General features: G+C 38.7%; 1 long non-coding RNA gene across 1 annotated transcript in view; it reads right to left on the bottom strand.

Moving 5' to 3' along the window:
• Nucleotides 1-19,307, bottom strand: part of LOC113999983 — a 262,086-nt gene extending 242,779 nt beyond the window's left edge. The window contains exon 1 of the long non-coding RNA XR_005566976.1: nt 19,239-19,307. This is a non-coding gene — a long non-coding RNA (uncharacterized LOC113999983). The remainder of the gene's footprint in view (nt 1-19,238) is intronic.
• Between the last annotated feature and the right edge of the window lie 376 nt (nt 19,308-19,683).

The raw sequence follows: 19,683 nt of genomic DNA on the forward strand, positions 1-19,683 counted from the left end.
TCACCTTCTGACATACACTTCTGGTTTTGACAGAAATACCAGGAGAACAAGCTTTCTTGTGTTATTACATGGCTTTAACTAGAAGCTGAAATGATGGAAAATCTGCAAGAAAGCCTGGTACACAGTCTCAGGGAATTCAGATAAAGATCCAAGAATTCAAACCAAATCCTGAACCTTTTGAGATACACTACGCTTTGAAGACAGGTGACTTTATTCTTCCAGATGGGTCTTTGAAATGCTCTGCAGTGCCCACATGACTCATCAACAAAATTTATTTGGCTAAAGAAGCAGGCAGGGAATATACTGTAGTATACTGTAGTATACTGTATGTGGCCCCTCTAGGACAGCTCCAGCTGGAGCCTTAGGCAAGATTTATGGAAATTGAAATCTTAGAAGCTTTTGTGCCTTTTCTTCCCATTAGCTGTATTGCATCAATGAAACAATCGCCTGAAATCTTATCACATGAAGGCAAATGCACTCACTGGTGGCAGCACCCCTTGTAACCAGAGCAGCTGCACAGTGGGGAGGTGAGCTCCATGAAGAGTCAGAGAACGCAGTTGAAGGAGAAGTCCATGTCTTGAAATCAGGAGGGACTACCAAAATAACAGTGAGTGTGTAGAAGAATGGCATAAGTCTTTGTTCGGTGGTTTTGGGAGAAGGGAATGGGGTCACATGGGGTCACTTCCCTACTCTGGCATAGTGAAGTACTGTTGAAGATCAATACAGCTAACACTGTTCTCCCATTTTCTGTTTTCCTATTCCTTTTCCTTCTCAGCTAGTGAAAGAGGTCCTCAGTACTTGGCCAGTGTTTCTCTCAGCATTAATAGTAAGGATAAGTATCCTGAAAATGTTAGACAACAAGAGGTCCATTCTGCAACGTGAAAGCCTCAGTGGGCTCCTTCATGATTCTATAGAAATAGAAACAGCTTTCCTATAGTATCTGGCAGTATTTTCTAGATCACACAGAAAAAGGAGAAGAGGGATGATGGGTCTTACACAGCCGGCAAAGTGCTTTAAGATCTTTCCTGAACAATACTGTGGTAAATGTCAGGAAACAGAGGTGACACCTGCATCATTATCCTTATTTTGCCTTATTTTGACATCACTGTGCCCACAGGAGGGAAGCCAAAGACAAGGTCTTGTCTGTCAGTGTGGCTCCAGGAGTTCAGTCGAGCCAAGGCAGTGAGATGCACGTGTTCAGGATGATGTGCATGATGACCAGCTAGTCCCTGCAACTAAAGCAGAAAATTTTAACAGAGGCTCGTATTTTGTACTTCCAAGGCAAGCTGAGAACATTTTTTTTCCTATTAGTAAACACAGCCATCCTCATAACTATGAATGGTTCTACTAAGCTGAATATATTAAACCCCTAGGATCAGTGAGAATGTTACTTATGACATGCAAATAGGTGAAGAAAAGACAGAATGTAGTATGCTGAGATTTAGGAGGTTAATTGATTAAGTAGATACCTTTCAGAAATTCAGTTAAATATTAAGTAGAATATGAAGTAAATATTGGAAGGGTTAGGAGGATTGGCTAGCAACGAGAGTCTTCTGGTCATATCCCAAGCTTTGATGTGATTTAACTTCTGTGTTTTTTTCAGGGAAGTGGAAGAAGAGGCATGAGAATAGAGACAATGAAGAAAGAAGAGTGATACAAAGAAGGAATTTTAGCTTTTGATGAAGAACAGAGATCTAATTTCCAGTTTCACGTTCTTCATTTTGCCTTAAGTCACTTCATGAATTCTTCCATTGCAAAGAAAAGGCTATCATTACAGAGAATGACTTCTGTAACTGACTTTCTGGAACTGACACTTTCAGAAAGTTTAAATGTTCAATGAACTGCTCTCCCAGTAGGAAACCTGTTGTGGGTTAACCCTTGCTGGAAGTTCAACCCCACGCAGCACTTGCTTACTCAGCTACAGTGGGATGGGATAGAGAATTGAAAGAGAGAAAGTGAGAAAACTCATGAATTAAGATAAAGGAAAGTTCAACAGAAAAGCAAACTCCATATATGCGAGTAAGGCCAAACAAGGAATTCATCCACTCCTTCCCATTGACAGGCAAGTGTTCAGCCATATCGAGGAAAGCTGAGCTGCATCATGTATAACAATGACTTGAGAAAACATGTGCCTTCGCTCTGAGAGTCCCCCATTCCTCCTTCTTCCTCCAGTCTTATATGCTGAACACGATGCCATATGGTATGTTACACCCCTCTAGTCAGCTGGGGTCAGCTGTCCCAGCTATGTCCCCTTCCAACTCCTTGGGAGCCTGCTTGCTAGTGGGATAGGATGAGGGAGAGAAAAGACCTTGAAGCTATGTAAATGCTGCTTAAGAATAGTTCAAACATGCCAAACATGTTAACACACTGTTATGGTCACAAATCTGAGCTACTGTGAAGAAAGTCAACTCTACCCCAGACAAAACCAGTACAGACACAACAGAAGATCACGACATAGTTCCTAATACCCTGAGAAGGGGTATCAAGATTTAAGTGTCTCAAATTGAGCAGCTAAAAATTAAGGCATCCTATCCCACAATCATCACTGGAAATACTGGCTTAGTTTGATCTCATTGAACATTATAGATGCAAAATTGTGATTTAGAGATGGCAATACAATATTAACTTCATATTTTCACTTTACAATTTGCATATTCTTACTAATTTGTTCTACTACATAAGCACATGCACTTCACTGAATATTTTTGCAAAGCAACAACAGCAACTAACATTTCATTTTAACATGAAAGGAAGAACTAAGATAAAACCCTTCCTTTCCAAGAAAACAGCAAGTAAGTATACAGATATATATGTGAATACGTATATATGTATAAAAATCACAGTACATAACAACAACAAGTCAGAGGAGGTATAAAACAGTAATCTGCTTTGCTATTCCCATGTAACCTACTCTGAAATAAATCATGATGTACTGAAAGTCATATGTGGGAATTAATAAATTCTATCACAGTAGCATGAAGGAAGATATCAAAGCTCTTCATTTATTTACTTACTGATTTGTTTATTTTTTAACACTGTCAGTATGTTTCTTACATGAGAGAAACGTAATTTTTTTGAGGTTAGTTGCTTTACAACTAGAAAGAATTAGGAAAAACTTTTCTTCCTTCATGTTTCATTTGATATTACCTAGGAATCATTTGTTAATTCTGGTGAAGTTAAAAGGTATTTCTGAGAATTTGTGAGAAAAGGATACTAATGGAGTACATAGTAAATGAGTGAAGACCAATAGTTTACTGGGTATGTAATAATATACTTTAGTTTCTGAGAAGACACCAAATAAATGTCTTTTGGGCTTAGCAGAATTTCTTTTCCTCTTTCAGTCTGATTTAAAGTGATACTGGTTTGTCTGTTGTCTTCATGTAAACTTTTAATCTGCAACGCTAGCTTGCCTCCAGCAAATTATGTCTATAGGATGTTTTCCAAACTGAATAATTCTAGAGGGATTCTGAAATGTCTTTTTCCAAATAATACATGAAAAACCTGTTACTTGAGAAAGAATTGGAGACATAAAAGCATTACAAAACATTTTATGTAAAAAACCCTTTGAAAAAAAGGGGAAATTTTAAATAGTGATCTAAATAATTACTTCATTAATACAACTCATGCATATTACCAGGGTTGGAGTAAAAGGAAGATGTCTGAATAACACTGTCAATTAACAGAAACTGTTTAAAAGATTATCCCTAAGGCCATACTTTCAAAACTTCACTAAACAGTATAATACAAAACAGTGTATTAATTATAACTGGTCAGAAATCTTTTTCATGAAGTAGTTTTTCATCATAAATGTTCAACCCATCAAAACACGAACTTGTCACAGGGATGATCCTGCTAAAAAAACTCAACAAACAAACCTAAACCAGAAAAATTAATACTTGAATCCATTTCTTCAGGTTCCATAATGGAATCCCCAGTGAGAGAAAACTGCTTTTTGGCCAAGAGAGCACTCAGGGTACTGAAGACCTAGAATCAAATCTCTTGGTTTTTAATGTCCCACATTGATAGCTTGGCCCAAAGACTACTATAACCATGCTAAAGTTGATAACTTTTGTCAAAACTAATACTGTCCTAACTGCAGCAAGATCTTGACCCAAGGAATGTTGTGGGGTGTGTGCTCTGGCCACTGGAATAGGGCTTGATTCTTTTTGAACAATAGGGAGTGATCACTATAACTTGTACAAGATGGAATAGCTGCAGGACACAACTGAGAGATCTCTGGTCAGTGTGGGGAAGCCCCCAACTTGCAACTTGGGAAACTCGGGTTCAGATTCCTTCTCCAAATCAGGGAGAATGGGATGTGCCCATAGCTGAGCCACTAATACTTCAAAAAAGCAGAGACTAACTTAGTTTCCCTGATTTAGTACTCCATGGAATGCTGCAGATTCCTTCATGCTTTTTCTTGCCCTAATCTGCTAAAAACAACTGCAGTTACTATACTAGAATAAAGTTTCCTTTATGTCATGGAGTACGTTTTAAATAACCAATGTGATAACCACAAATTCTTGGTGTTCTTGACACCACAATGAAAATTCCTTAGTTTTTCCTCAAGCACTTCCCAATTGCTTTTTAATCTAATAAACAGAAAGCTGAAAAGATAATCCTGACTTCTCTCTATTTTTTAAACTTTATTTGTTGGAATTTATTTGTCTATCTTCTCTCTAACCCACTATATTTTTCTGCTCTGACACCTCTTTTCAATAGCCAGAGATTTGGCTTAGACTAGTAGACAAAGCACAGGTTATTTGCACAGATATGTAAAGAACAGTGATTCCCATACTGGATACTGAATAAAATAAATTTTATTAAGCAGAATCTTACTTTTTATTATATACACACTACTTTTGTATTATATATGCAATACTTTTGTGTTATATATTTTGTACAATACTTTTTGTATTACATATAACCATCCTCACATCAGCTTCATTTGACTGCTCGCCCATCTAGAGTAGAGTTTGACTGAAAACCCATGGGTGTATAAAACTGTCTGTGTGAAAGCCCAATTAAATAAATATACATCTTTCAATAAAATGAAGTAGTGTTAGAGTATTGCAACAGAATAGAGGCTTTGTTTTGCAGTGCTAAAAATGCCGAGTGTTGAATTTACAGACGAACTCTTCCTGGGACAAGACCTTCTTCTTTACTGTTTTCTTGCTGGCTAATATTACTGAGCTTGTGTTCTTGATGTGAGTACTAGATTTCACCATAATAGATATGGTAAGTCCTTCTCCCTTATACTAAAAGAACAATACTATAAAAATATATGTATGAATTAATAATTATTACCATTCTTAAAATCCTAGAAAGATAATTTAATAATAGCAGCGGAAAAAAACTCTACTAATGTTTCATTAAGCATGGGTTTACTATATAACTGCATTTTCAGAGGGGGCTATTTTAGAGATGAAATCTCTATCTGGAGCTTGATTATAGAGCTCACTATTTTTAATCTTACTTTTTCATGCTTTGACAATTGGAAAAGAGCAACACCCCCTCCTCCTCCTCCTCTTCCCTCCCCCCCCCCCGCTTCCAATGTCAAACATATCAAAGATTAGTTTTATTTGGTTATTTTTATCTTCCAAATTCTGGATAATATTCTGGCAGTATGAAAAAACCACATTTTTCTTATATACTACTTCCCTGAACCTATTTTGAAAATGCTATACATATTGAGAGTATTGATGGAATAGTATGTAATTATATACATCCATCAACACCATTTCTTCTCCTTTTTTTCTTAACATAGAGATTTAATCCCGTAAAAAATGTAAGCCATGAATCTTTGAAGGCAAAGCGTTCAATATATTTTTATAAGTGTTTCAAAGAGTACTAAATCACTAAATTTCACTTCCTTATATGGATTAACTTTTAATATAATTACCTTCCACTATTTTTAACTAAGTACTTAACATTAATGCAAAACTACAGCTAGTGAATTCAGCAACTGAACACTGGCTTAATTTTCACGTGGTGAAAATAAAATGTGCTATCATTAAAATATCAAGAAATTAATCCCATGCAGTAGTATAAACCACATAGTAACAGTAATTATTTAACAGAAATTTAAAGGGCAGTAATTAAAAAGAACAAACAAAATCTTGATCAGACTCATCATTTACTCACCTGTGGTTTGTTGTTTGTGAAGCAATGTTTGCAGACACAATGTAATTTATTATTTGGAAACTAATGAAATTTTCAATTTTCAATGTTATCAAAGAACTATTCTCTGTTTTTATAGTTGAAGAATCTTTCTTGTATGCAAGAAGAGTTTAAGCCATTTCAAAAATGCCACATCCAATGTGTAACTGAATAGTAGGATTTTATTAGTTTGCAACAGAAAAGAAAAATTCTGATAGGATAACTTTAGAGACCTCATTTGCTTTTAAAGAGAGAAAAAGTATATAAATAGTACATTGAAAGTAGATGCTATCATGAAACAGGCAGATTTTATGTTGAAAAGATGGTGTGTATGTCAGGAAATTTGCACACACATTAGAGAGAATCAGGAGAGAACTGGGCATAGTAAAGGGGACAATACCAATCTGAAGAACTGCAAAATGTAAATGTACCTTGTTTGACTCGCTATCAAAAGGTCTAAATGTATTTTGAGGGCATGCTTCCATTCTGCATGACACCATAACACTGTCCCTTTCAGTATAAAATTTGTGATACATGAAGAGTCATAAATTAACATTATTTTCCTTATCCATGACTGTAAAAATGCTCTATGAATCTTCTCAACAACTGACCAAATTTTTGAGGTAAACTGTGCTGTTCCACCTCCCACTCCAAGCTTTGAAATCTCTATTTAAAAAAAAAAGCAGAATTTCTTAAAATATGTAACAATAAGCATGAAAATAGATCAAAAACCTGTAAGGTCATGGTAAGGAAATGTAGTGCATAGTCAGTGGTAAGGGCAGCAGGTCATGATGAGGGATTGTGATTCATGGGAAATGTTGAGACTTGGCAATGGTATTTGGGAAACAGGGAAGCCTTGGCCCAAACCCAAGGGTTTTGCTAATGATTGTTTTATCAATGCTGTAGTGGATGCAGCCATCAATTCCTTGCTCCACAAGCTTTAGACAGAAAAAGGGTGAGTGCAGTGTAAAGAGAAAACTGTTGCTGTAACCTTCTTGAACTGGTACCCACACAGCATCCTGCCTTCCTGCTAAGAGGAAGACAAGTTTTCAAGAGATAAAAAAAGCTCTGCACAATGATTACCTTTGTATGGAATGAATATTCAAGGAGATTGCACACTGGGCAATTAGTTTTTTAACCATTTTATTTGTAAATTGTCCCCAGGTGGTTCATATTCATAAGCCAGAAAAGTACATTGTTACATTTTACACTGTCATATGCTATCAAAGTGCTGGTAAGTGTGATATTTAACCTTTCCCTTGCACTATTATGTCTGTGATGGCAATGTGTAAGGCACAGGATTCATTCGAAAGTTTGAGCAGTCTGTTTGATTTTGCAAGAGGAGCATTTTTGTGGGTAATTTTTGAAAGGAAATGAAAGAGAAACAGCTACATCCCAAGCCCATAAATTCTACACTAGCCCAAAATAAAAAGTTTCTTTATTTAAAGGAATTCCTGTTACAAACTATTATTACAGAATGTGATAAAATCATCTAAACAAGGAAAGGTCCTGCACTATCCAAACACTTGCTGCCATGTAATTTCTACAGCACTGACTACAAAGCACAAAAAGTACTGCAAAGTAATCACAACACTTTGATAAGGAATATGAATTGAAAGGGAGCTTAAAAAGGCAAGAGTCTATCCTTCCATGATCCTTTTGTTACCAATTGGTCCATTCAAAAGGACCAACATGGTTATATTTTTGACAGTTTTCTTTAAGTTCCAATCAGCAGAAGTTGCTGTGCCACAGTCTCTGGAGCAGACTCTAGACTAATCTAATCTCTTCTGCTCTAAGAAAAGTCTCAGTTCATATACAAGTGTAGTATTGGAACTAAGGATCAGGTACCTTAGTGAAGATTTTGTCACTAAATTAAATTAGATGAGAAAATACAGGAAATTCAGAAATAAAACACGGGCTTTTCCTGCTTCGTCTCCTACAGTTCAGTAGTTTTAAGTCAGTGGAGGAAGTTTACTTCCATTCAATGATTTTCAGTTCAGCACCCCACAATAACAATATATAAACCAGGATGGTTTGCCATTACATTACCATGCCACTAGCAACCAACTTTCCATATTTCAGTGACAAAACAGCTTTTCTCACTCTATGTCAGTGGTTCTGTATTCCAGATACAGAAGCCTGAGACATTCAGAGACTGCCAGAGCAAACATTTAAGTATAGCCTCACATGCTAGGAGGACAAGCATCATATTTTCAGCAACAAGTGTTCCATGACTTACAGAGCTGAGACAGAGCACATTGCTCCTCCACAACACAGTCTCACAGTATGAAGCCTAAAGAGAGAAGGGAAAATCTAGAACGGGACATTAGAAGATCTGAACTACAAATGAAATACAGATGTGCTGTTGTAAAGTTTTGCATCTGGAACCTCTTTTTGTCTCAGGGGGGACCTTTAAAAATGCTGAGTATTGTAATAGGGTATGGTATGACCAGACTATTGTAAAGTAAGTACAATATATCCTAAGTTATTGCCACTTCCCACATGGGCAATTTCCTTATTTACAAGAATATCTAGTACTGTTATAGCACATTCATTTCTTTCTTCTTACAGTACGTGAAGAGTGTATTTGGTAAAGTTCTCTAGATTCCTGACATTTATGCTCCAGGAACTTCAGAAGATTTGTGGTCTTTGATGCTTTAAAAGAGGCAAGATAGAGACACTTCCAAGTTTGTCCTCTGCTTAACTGTTTCTCTCATAATCTTTTCTTCCTTTTTTACTAACTTGATAAAGGAAGTGTTCTTATGGTTAATCTATTTTAACAATCTCAATGAGTATTTTCTAAGTCTCCTGAGAAAAACAAGCCTAAGCAGATATAGTTCATGCATAGATGAACAAGTTTATGTCCATCTATATCTGTTCCATAAAAGCTTTTCCACTCATAAGGCAGTTTCAGGTAGACCTAATTGAAGCACAGATAACTCACTGGTATCAATGTTTTTGAGTTGTTCATTTGACAGTACTTCAAAATGTTACAAGAGACTCCTGTGCTGGATATCTCCATACATTATTGTATCTTATATAAATAATGTAACTTAATTTACATGGTAAAAAATGATGAAGAACAATTTTATATGTGCAATTATGTTTGTAAGGAATGATTTCCTTTCATTTATTTAAAACCCTGAGCATTTAGTTTATTTAAAAATATTCCTTATGAGCACATCAGTACCTTGAATTTACATTTTTTCCCTTATTTTTCATATTGTGTCACTTGTTCAGGCTCTCCATTATCCCTTTCCCATAATATCTTAAAGAACATCTAGCCAACAGCTAATTCAAGATAGGATGATGGCAACTAGATCCTGCATGTCATAGAATCATAGAATCATAGAATCAAATGGGTTGGAAAAGACCTCCGAGAGCATCAAGTCCAACCCTTGGATCCAATATCGCCGTGGTTACTAGGGCATGCCACTATGTGCCAAATCCAGTCTCATCTTAAAAACCTCCAAAGACAGTGAATCCACCACCTCCCTGGGCAGCCCATTCAAATGTCTGATTACTCTCTCCATAAAAAATTTCACCCTAATATCCAACCTAAACTTCCCATGGCAGAGCTTAAGACTGTGCCCCCTTGTCCTACTACTGACTGCCTGGGAGAAGAGACCGACGCCCACCTGGCTACAGCCTCCTTTCAGATTGTTGTAGAGAGTGATGAGGTCTCCTCTGAGCCTCCTTTTCTCCAGGCTAAACAACCCCAGCTCCCTGAGCCTCTCCTCGTAGGACTTGTGTTTCAGTCCCTTCACCAGCCTTGTTGCTCTTCTCTGGACCTGCTCCAGCACCTCGACATCCTTCCTGAATTGAGGGGCCAGAACTGGACACAGCTCTCAAGGTGTGCCCTCACCAGCACTGAATACAAGGGAAGAATCACTTCCCTGGACCTGTTGGCCACACTGTTTCTGATCCAGGCCAGGATGCCATTGGCCTTCTTGGCCACCTGGGCACACTGCTGGCTCACGTTCAGCTTCCTGTCAATTTAAACTCCCAGGTCCCTCTCTGTCTGGCTGCTCTCCAGCCACTCTGTCCCCAGCCTGTAGCACCGCATGGGGATGTTGTGGCCAAAGTGCAGGACCCGGCACTTGGCCTTGTTGAACCTCATCCCATTGGAACCAGCCCAACTCTCCAGCTTGTCCAGATCTTTCTGAAGAGCCCTCCTGCCTTCCAGCAGATCAACATTCCCCCCTCAACTTGATGTCATCTGCAAATTTGCTAATGGTGGACTCAATCCCCTCATCCAGATCATCAGTAAAGATATTGAACAGAACTGGGCCCAACTGATCCCTGGGGGACACCACTAGCGACCGACCACCAACTGTTTGCAGCCCTGTTCACCACCACTCTCTGGGCCCGGCCCTCCAGCCAGTTCCTCACCCAGCACAGGGTGCCCCTGTCCAAGCCTTGGGTAGCCAGTTTTTTCAGGAGTATGCTATGAGAGATGGTGTCAAAGGCTTTGTTGAAGTCTAGATAGACCACATCCACAGCCTTCCCCTCATCCATCAGGTGGGTCACCTGATCATAAAGGGAGATCAGGTTGGTTAGGCAGGACCTGCCCTTTCTAAACCCATGTTGGCTGGGTCTGATTCCCTGTCCGTCCTGTAGGTGTCATGTGATTGCGCTTAGGATGTTCTGCTCCATAACCTTGCCAGGCACTGAGGTCAGGCTGACGGGCCTGTAGTTTCCCAGGTCCTCCTTCCGGCCCTTTTTGTGGATGGGTGTGACATTCACCAAATTCCAATCATCTGGAACCTCCCCAGTGAGCCAGGACTGTTGGTAAATGATGGAGAGTGGCTTGGCAAGCTCTTCTGCCAGCTCCCTCATCACCCTAAGATGGATCCCATCTGGTCCCACAGACTTGTGAGGATCCAAGTGGCTCAGCAGGTTGCAAACTCTTTCCTCCAGGATTACAGGGGGGCTATTTGGCTTCCTGTCTCTGTCTACCAGTTCCAGAAGCCAGTTGTCCTGAGGACAACCTACTGTTGAAAACAGTGTTTTCATGTCCTCCTCAAATTGCTTGAGCTCACTTTTAGCTTGTATTACTTCCACTCAAATTGCTGTCTTTGTTGTCTTACCAGTCTAACACGGCCTTATCAGATGAAACCACTAATTTAAATAAGTTCATGGTATAATAACTAAGAGAAAAATGTGCAAGAAGTGTTCTGAGCCACTAGAGAGACCATTTGTTGGTAAAACTCGTATAAAGAAATAGATATCACAGTCAACCACTTCTATTGCTCATTCCTCATTTTCAGTGGTTGCCTTTATTTAAGACTAGAGGTCTACAGGGCTCAGCTGCCATGCAGCTTAATCTGGTCATGAAGATACATGTTCCTGAATGTGCATATACTATTTTAAATTTGTGAAAATACAAACACACAAATGTAGAGTAATCATTCTTTTCTTCTGGTCTCATGTGACCATTGAGGATATTGTTTCCAACTTTTCACTGAATGTGCACTTTGTCATATATACAAATATTTCTGACTATTTTTTTCTTTTAGTCCTGTTACTCTGCAAAGGCTCCTTTGCCTGCACAGAACAGTGCAGTCTGTGTACCCCTCTGCCTCTGGTCAGCTGTAACCTTAACTTCCCATAAACACAGATCTTTGGCTCTGTACCATTCTTCAGGACACTGATCCACCCACTGGCATTGTCTTACAGGGCAGGCACTGTGCATTAGGAAAGAGGCTGACTCAAATTGCTTCTTCAGGAGCAAATTGGGAGCACTAGATTGAGAACCTGTCTTAATTTTCTCCCAGCAGCAGTCAGGCATAGCCCCTTTATTCAGCCAGAACCGGAGACGGTTATTTCAGACTTAACAGCAACATATGTTAATAAATTGTGTTTATAGAGGTGCAAATTCCACAACAAGAGGAAAAAAAAGAAGAAAAAGAAAAGGCTTTTGAATATTTTAAAGCTTTTATCTTAGTAGCCACACTTTTACCCACAAAATCTCCTCTGTAATTGACTTTTATATGGGCCTGCTAATGTGTTCTGAACTCCCATCTCTTAACTATGGCGTAGAAGCTATTTAACTGATAGCATTTTCAACACCTTTGTCAGTACAAACAAAGCATTATGTTATTTAGCAAATAAAAAAAACCCTAGCAAACCCACAATCAGACATTGAACAATCTCAGTGCTCCCGAGCACCATTTCCTCATTCACTCATTCAAACTTTTTTATTTTTCCTTTGAGTTTCAGTTGCTCCTAGGGCAGCTGGCAGGACTCACTACGCAGCATATCGTGGAGACACTCCTTGCTTGTGCCAGCAGAAACAGTGGGAAATGCTCCATCCTGAGTTCATTTTGGTACTTTCTTATAGGAATAAGCAGGAGGGAAGGGCTTTTTTAGGAAGAAATTCTTTACTGTGAGGGTGGTGAGACACTGGAACAGATTGCCCAGGGAAGTTGTGGATGTCTCAACCTTGGTAGTGTTCAAGACCAGGTTGAATAAGGCCTTGAGCAACCTGGTCTAGTGAGAAGTGTCCCTGCCCATGGCTGTGGGGGTTTGGACTAGATGATCTTTAAGATTCATTCCAACCCTTAACATTCTATGATTCTATGATTTTTGGCCAGCTTTGCTTTCGTGTCCATTCTCTACTTATCCATAACAACACAGGCTTCCAATGGCAGAGTGATGCTGACTGTCAGCTTGTAGTGTGGGAGCCCTACAGGAACCACAGCAGCAGTTACACCTGAATGCATTTGCTTCAAATGTGAGGCATCATTTCAAGGTGGGGAGTAGACTGTGAGATGGGAAGAGAGAAACGTTAATATTGTTTCAAAGATAGAGGCAGGGCTGGCCTTAGCAAATGAAATTACTTGAGCAATATGAACACAGTGTGCCCTGGAGAAAAAAACCCAAAGCATCAGGTAGGGCTGGGGGTTAGGAGAAAGCCTCTGAGAGCCACCAAGTCATTGTAATAAAGTCCTGGGTGTGATGACATTGTTGTAAGGGGTGACAATCTTTCAGACACAGAGCAATGCAGAGGCCTGGTGCTCTGTGCAGGACTGCAGGGCACACAGCTTTACACACAATGCAGCCCTCTCAAGGAGGTGTCGTAAAGTGCTTTACAGCTGGTTTTACATGATACACGTGCAACGTATCATGCACTTTGCTTGTGGGAATTCCTCCACTGAGGACAGGTCAGAACAACCTACCTATCACAGCCATAATCTACTACGAGTGTTACTGCCTGCAAAGACCAACATTCTCTCGTACAATTGAAGGAAACTGAAACTATCAGAAAGCTCTAGTGCAACACTAGTCCAGAGACAGCCTATCCATATAGGATAGGCTCAGAAGAGGAATCTGTAAAAGACACATGCCATGCTCCTGAAGCAGAGGATTTTGAATTATAGGTCAAACATGCTAACAGAGGCCACGGTAGGCCAAATTCAGACACCAGTAAGGTAAAAGCAGAGGTGTTTGATGTAGCCCCCTGCCCTCTTCGGAAGCAAGAATGATGTACCTGATAAGGCAGTAACCCAAAGCCCTTTACGAGAGTCAGGAAAAAGGGTGAAAAGAACTTAACAAAGCAGTGTTGAAATTAGGGAAAGACACCTCCATTGCTGTAAAGATGAGGGGGATTCCAAAAAAGTACATTTGGGTTATCCAAAGAAATCTGTGGATGAGCGCAGTTATTAGATGCTAAGAATATACAAGATGTATTAAGGAGAGAGCCCTAATATTCCTGTGTTGTAAAAGATCAGGAGAAAATTCAGTAAATTCATCTCCTCATATCATGTCACACATAAACTTGACACCCTACACATCCTGAGGACCAAAGTTTTGCACTACATAGGATAGAGACAATACTTCTCATAGCCTTTGGTCCTATTGTCAAAGCACTCTGAAGACTGCTGGACTGGAGCTCCTATAGAGCAGACTACAACACCCTCCATTACTACAAGTTGGCATTACTTGTTTAGAATTATTTATGGGAAACACAAAGGGAGTAAAATGTTATTTTTCCTTCTCTTTAGGTAAAGATACACTCCCTGCTGATCAGATGAAGCCCTTTCAACATCACAGATGCAGGAGCTTATTTCTTGTCGTGGACATCAGGTGCAATAACACAGCCACAACCTTTCCATAAAATGTGTGCTCAGTGATACACCAAACTGGTGCTTTAAATGGGTGGTATGTCCATTGGGGAAAACTGCATATAAAAAGACCATTTCAGCTGGAGCCTTTGGATATGCAAGAACAACAGGCAGAGCCCACTGGTGTGAACACACATCAGGAATTCAGACAGAAGAAAATTTATGAAGGAAGGACACAGTTTCTAAATTTTCACTTATTTTAAGGAGTACCATGCTTCAAAGCTGCAGAGCTGTTCTGTAGTAAAGCTGCTCTGCTAAAATGCTAAACAAAATCTGTTTCTTTGAAGTCAGCAGGAGTCCTTGAAGATCATTTCAAATGCAGTGTGAGTCGTGCAAGGAATGATCTAGGGCCTTGATCACAACACATAGGGAGGGACTGAAATACTCTTCTTACATATAAATATGAGTAAGATGTGTAGGACATAAGGATTTTCATACAGCCCAGTTATTGAGGCTGAAGTGGACAAGTGTACAAGTTTTGATAGTAACAAAAAGTCCGGGAAAGGCTGAATCCAGGGAGAAAGGTCTGATTCTTTAATTAGAGTAGAAGTGAATTAGAATTCCTTGGCTGAGGAAAAGACAGTTCTTGTGATGGGATTTGGAAATAGTCAAGAGTAATTATCAAGTGTTTGGCTTCAACAAGGAACTGTAGAGGAAAAGGCAAAGTTTCTATTTTCAGTGTTCATTTAACATAACCCTTTATTCTGTTTGCAGCCCACATGATGACGCAACATCCCTCCATTTATATTCCTAGATTTTGAATCATAAATACATTAATTCACCTCTTAATTATTCATCTAGGAGTTTCTTTGTTGGGATCTCAGGAGTACTGTATTAGGCATTTCTTTTGTAAAACGCAGATTTAAAATGTAAGAGGAATGAAGATTTAGTCTCTTTTCTAAAACTACAGAGAATTTTAGTGAAAACCATATGAAAATAGACAAACCTTCAATTAAAAAAAATGAGTTTCCAAAAACACAGACTGCTAGACTCATGTTCTCTCCATGTCTCTTTTCAAATATGTATCTAGTCTTTTCAGATAAAAATGGAATAGGAGAAAGAAAAGTGTAACTTCAGAACATAGTAAAAATAAGTAAGACTTCAGTAAAATACTGATAGATATATAAAACAATGATTTTTCTTTTTATATCAGAAAGATTTTGTAAAAAACAGAGATTTATTAGCTTTGGAGTTTCTTTCTCACATTTCACAATATGATCAAGAGACCCTATGAAATTTTTTGAGGATAAATTTTGTCATAAAGAGAGTGCCTAAATAGATCTTATTACCTTGTAGAAAAATGACATTAAAAACAGTGTAATAGGCACTAAGAACTGTGTACCATTTTATATCGCAGTATGGTGGTATATGGTTTAGATTTGTTGGGAAACATATTTTATAGCTCTTTATTTAATGAAACCCTCACTGTTATCAGTTTTATTATATTCAACGGGGTTCTCAGTACAAGAAGTACATAGGCCTGTTGGAGTGCATTCAGAGGAGGGTCATGAAAATGATCAGAAAGATGGAGCACCTCTCCTGCAAAGACAGGCTCAGAGAGCTGAAGTTATTCAGCCTGTTGAAGAGAAGGCTCTGGGGAGATGTTATTGTGGCCTTCTGGAAATTACAGGGGGGCTCCAAGATGAATGGAGAGAGCGGGATTTTTTATCAGGGCCTACAGATATAAAGGGGGATAATATTTTTAAACTGAAAGAGGACAGTTTTAGATCAGATATTAGGACGAAATTCTTTGCTGTGAGGGTGTTGAGGCTCTGGAACAGGTTGCCCAGAGAAGCTGTAGGTGCTCCATCTCTGGAATTGTTCAAGGCCGGATTGGATGGGGCTTTGAGCAAACTGATCTAATTGAAGCTGTCCCTGCCTATGGCTGTAGGGTTGGAACTAGATCATCTTTAAGGTCCCTTCAAACCCTAACTACTCTGTGAATCACTCTATAATAATGGCAAAAACAACTGTTCACCCTCTTCCCAGCTCCAAGAGTCCAAGTGGCTTTACACAGAACTGAAGCTGAAGCAAAAAGAAGTCCCAAAGAAATTTGGAGGGTCAGGGATTTCTTCAGGGCAGAAAGACAAAAATTAATCAGACTACAGGCTTAACTATTAACTTTTTCCCTTGACAAACAGTGTTCAGTGATTCACTCAGTCATATTTTCTGAATGAAAGGAAAATCTGCCATCACAATCTACTAGGATAAACAACATAGGTACCTCAATACTCTATTTCCCTAAGCATCTAAGTGATAATTTTATCTGAGCTACTTCTGAACATTAGTAAAAAAGTTTGGTAAATCTGGATGTGATTAAGAGTGTACTTCTTTTTTAAAATAAACACATTGAAAAGTCTGAAACTCCCTTTCAAAGATCAAAGAATCTCCAGTTACAAAACAAAAAAATAAAAAAGAATCTCACTTGGATCATCAGTAGGCCTTCTACTTGTCTACAAGGATACATATACTGGAACATCTTACAGGTTTACCACCTGGGTATGTTTACATGCAGTTTTATCATGTCATTGCAGAGGTGTCATTTTATGGAAAACTATGTGATACGCATTAAAGTTCTTGCTAAGCATTAGATAGTATAAGAATAGATCAAGATGACAAGATCGAGCATCCCTTAAGTGACATCACAGAGTGACTATATTTATACAGTGTACTTTCCTTTCCTGAAGGCTAGGGTATTTTGCCTATGTTTTGTGACAGAGAAAGCAGCTCCATTAGAAAGAAAATTACAGACCAGGCTGAAAGCTGTACTTTGTATCTATTATCCAAGCAGACCTAGGTGACCAACTTGTGGTTTTATCCCTAATGAAACACAAAGAAATTTTCAAGGCTCAGTATGTATTCTATTTCAAACTGGAAATCAGCCTTCTTCAGGAACGCTGTAGTTATTCATTGCTATATCATCCACATGTACAATCAGCCTGTGTGTACGTAGACCATTGAAACATCTACCCATGCAGATTATATCCACCTATACATAGATAGATCGACCAGATTAAGTTTTTTTCAGGTTACAATAATGACGCAAAACCGTTTCTGGGGGAAGGCCTTCTACTGACAGTGGCTGAAAAAAAGAGAAGTGAATAAAGTGGAAATGCTGTGCTTACCAGCTCCCACTGTTCAGGCCACAGAGGGTCACTGAACTGCAGTTCATTTCCTATTCCACTCTCTGACTCCAACACTTTGAAGACTGCTGTAGGGATGTAATCATTCTTCTCGTGCTCGAGTGAAAACCACACAGAAAGATCAGTCATTTGCCTGCCCTGTTATTCACCCTCTTCCTCTTTTCATTTCTTTTCTGCTGTTTTAATATTTTTTTAAAGATCACTATTTCTTTGAAACAGTTTGAAATTTAGATTTATTAGTTAAAAAGATCTTATGACAGCAGCTGATTGTTCTCTGAATTCTATATGTTATACACCACATGGTATCTTTTTTATGATTTTTTTTTTGAGGTTCAGTTCTCCAGAAATTCCCCAGAAATTCTGCTTTCTAAAAACTCAGGTTTGTTCTGAATAACCTATATTATCCATCACAGATTATAAATTTCATCAGTGAACAAAACTGACATCCAAAGTTACAAACATAAACACAGAATAAAGGGATGAAAATGTTGTGAAAACTTCATATGCATATTTTCTAATTTTTTCTCTTTCATTTTTCTGCATTTGCAGAGTAAGACACTGGGATCACAAAACATCTAGGTAGTGGAAGCCAATTCAAGAGGGAAACTGTAAGACTGTGCAGACCCACTCTTACCATTGTAGTTTTTTTCACGGTGGTACTCCTAATCCTGATACAAACAGATCAGCCCAGATGACTGCATCTTCATGGTAGGGTTATGGAGCAGGATGTGTTCATACTGCTGATGAATAAACCTTGTTGCATAAGGCTGAGCAAGCCTTGTGGCATATCATATGGTGAGACCCATTCTCAGTCTGTGGGACCATGATGTTACTGAGCTTCTGAGTGCAGAGTCTGACTCAGAGAACGCTCTTTGTTGCTGTTACTACTATCATGCTCACTGCATTTCATCCTTTTGGATGTTGAGCTACAAGACTCAGTCTAAATCAGAGTACAGACACAATTTACGCCTACAAAATAAAGGAATCCTGGGTAAAAGGGTAGTGGGGTAGGACTTATAAGTTCATGGGACCAGACTCTGCCTCACTCTGTGATTGCGCCTGGGAAATGGTTACTTGCTAGATATTGTGACCAAACTCAAACCCGTGCTAGGGAAGACCCTGTGACTCAGGAATTTAGGCAATTCTGTGATTTCATTGTGGCTCAGACATCTAGATGCCTGATCTGTGAAAAGAAAAGGAAGATGGAAAAAAATGAAGACACAGAACAGAAAAATGTGATGTCTTCACAGCTGGAAAAAAAATCTTCAAGCATTAGCAAAATGGTGTCCATTTCTACTTATTATAAATACTTGTCCTTGCGTTACTTTAATTCATTTAGCTGTATTAAGAAATCATCCCCCAAACCCATGAAACACCTGAAATGTTCATTCCTGTAACACAGCAACAGGCTCTTAAAACATTTTTACTAGACTATTGTTCTTACAATTTTTACCATCCCTTGTCAAAATAAATCAAACCATGATAATCTCCATAAGCGCTTTAAAAGGATTAAAATTATGGGGAATCATTTTATATACCAAATTACTTTGTATATTTCTATTCTCTTGAATGAGAGGGGGAAATGAATTGGAAATCAAAAGAGGGAATTGCTCTTTTGATATCAGCATTTTCTTTTCTATGTGCGTAATTAAATAGATCTTGGAAGAGTGAGACACAGAAAAGAGAGGAAAGAGAAAAGAAAGGAGAAAGGGACAAAGGTAAGTGAGGATGAAAGGTATTCTATGGTCAGAATTAAAATATTTATGCATGTTCTTAAATCTCTGAAAGATACAGTCCATCAGGTTCTCACCTCAGGATTTCTGGAGGCTCCTGAAGACCACAGCAAAGTCTGGGGAACTGTCTGGATGACTTCGGTGCTACTGTTGCTAACACTCCAGATAAAAGTGCCAGTCTGGATGGTGAAAAGAAAGAGAGGAGGGCAGGAGACCAGAGGAGTGTGTGGTTAAAGCTTTCCTACCACAGACTCTTTTTTCTCTGCTTATGGACAAGTTCCCAAGGAAACTGGCACAGAGGGCAGAGTCTACACAGCTACTCTGAGCTGCTATTGGTCTCAGGTATAAAAACTTCTCTACCTGTGGAGACCTATGCTGCTGAGCTATGTGCTAAGCAAATATCAAGGCCATTGTCAGATCTAGGTTCTTAGAATAACACCTTATGTCTTCAAGCATTATAATTTTATAATATCAAGAGGAATGACTAGGATGAAGAGGCAGAAAAAATATTCTATATAAGAG

The sequence above is a fragment of the Pipra filicauda genome, unplaced genomic scaffold (assembly GCF_003945595.2).
Source record: "Pipra filicauda isolate LSUMZ 115617 unplaced genomic scaffold, ASM394559v2 scaffold83_size3615187_pilon, whole genome shotgun sequence".
NCBI lineage: Eukaryota > Metazoa > Chordata > Aves > Passeriformes > Pipridae > Pipra > Pipra filicauda.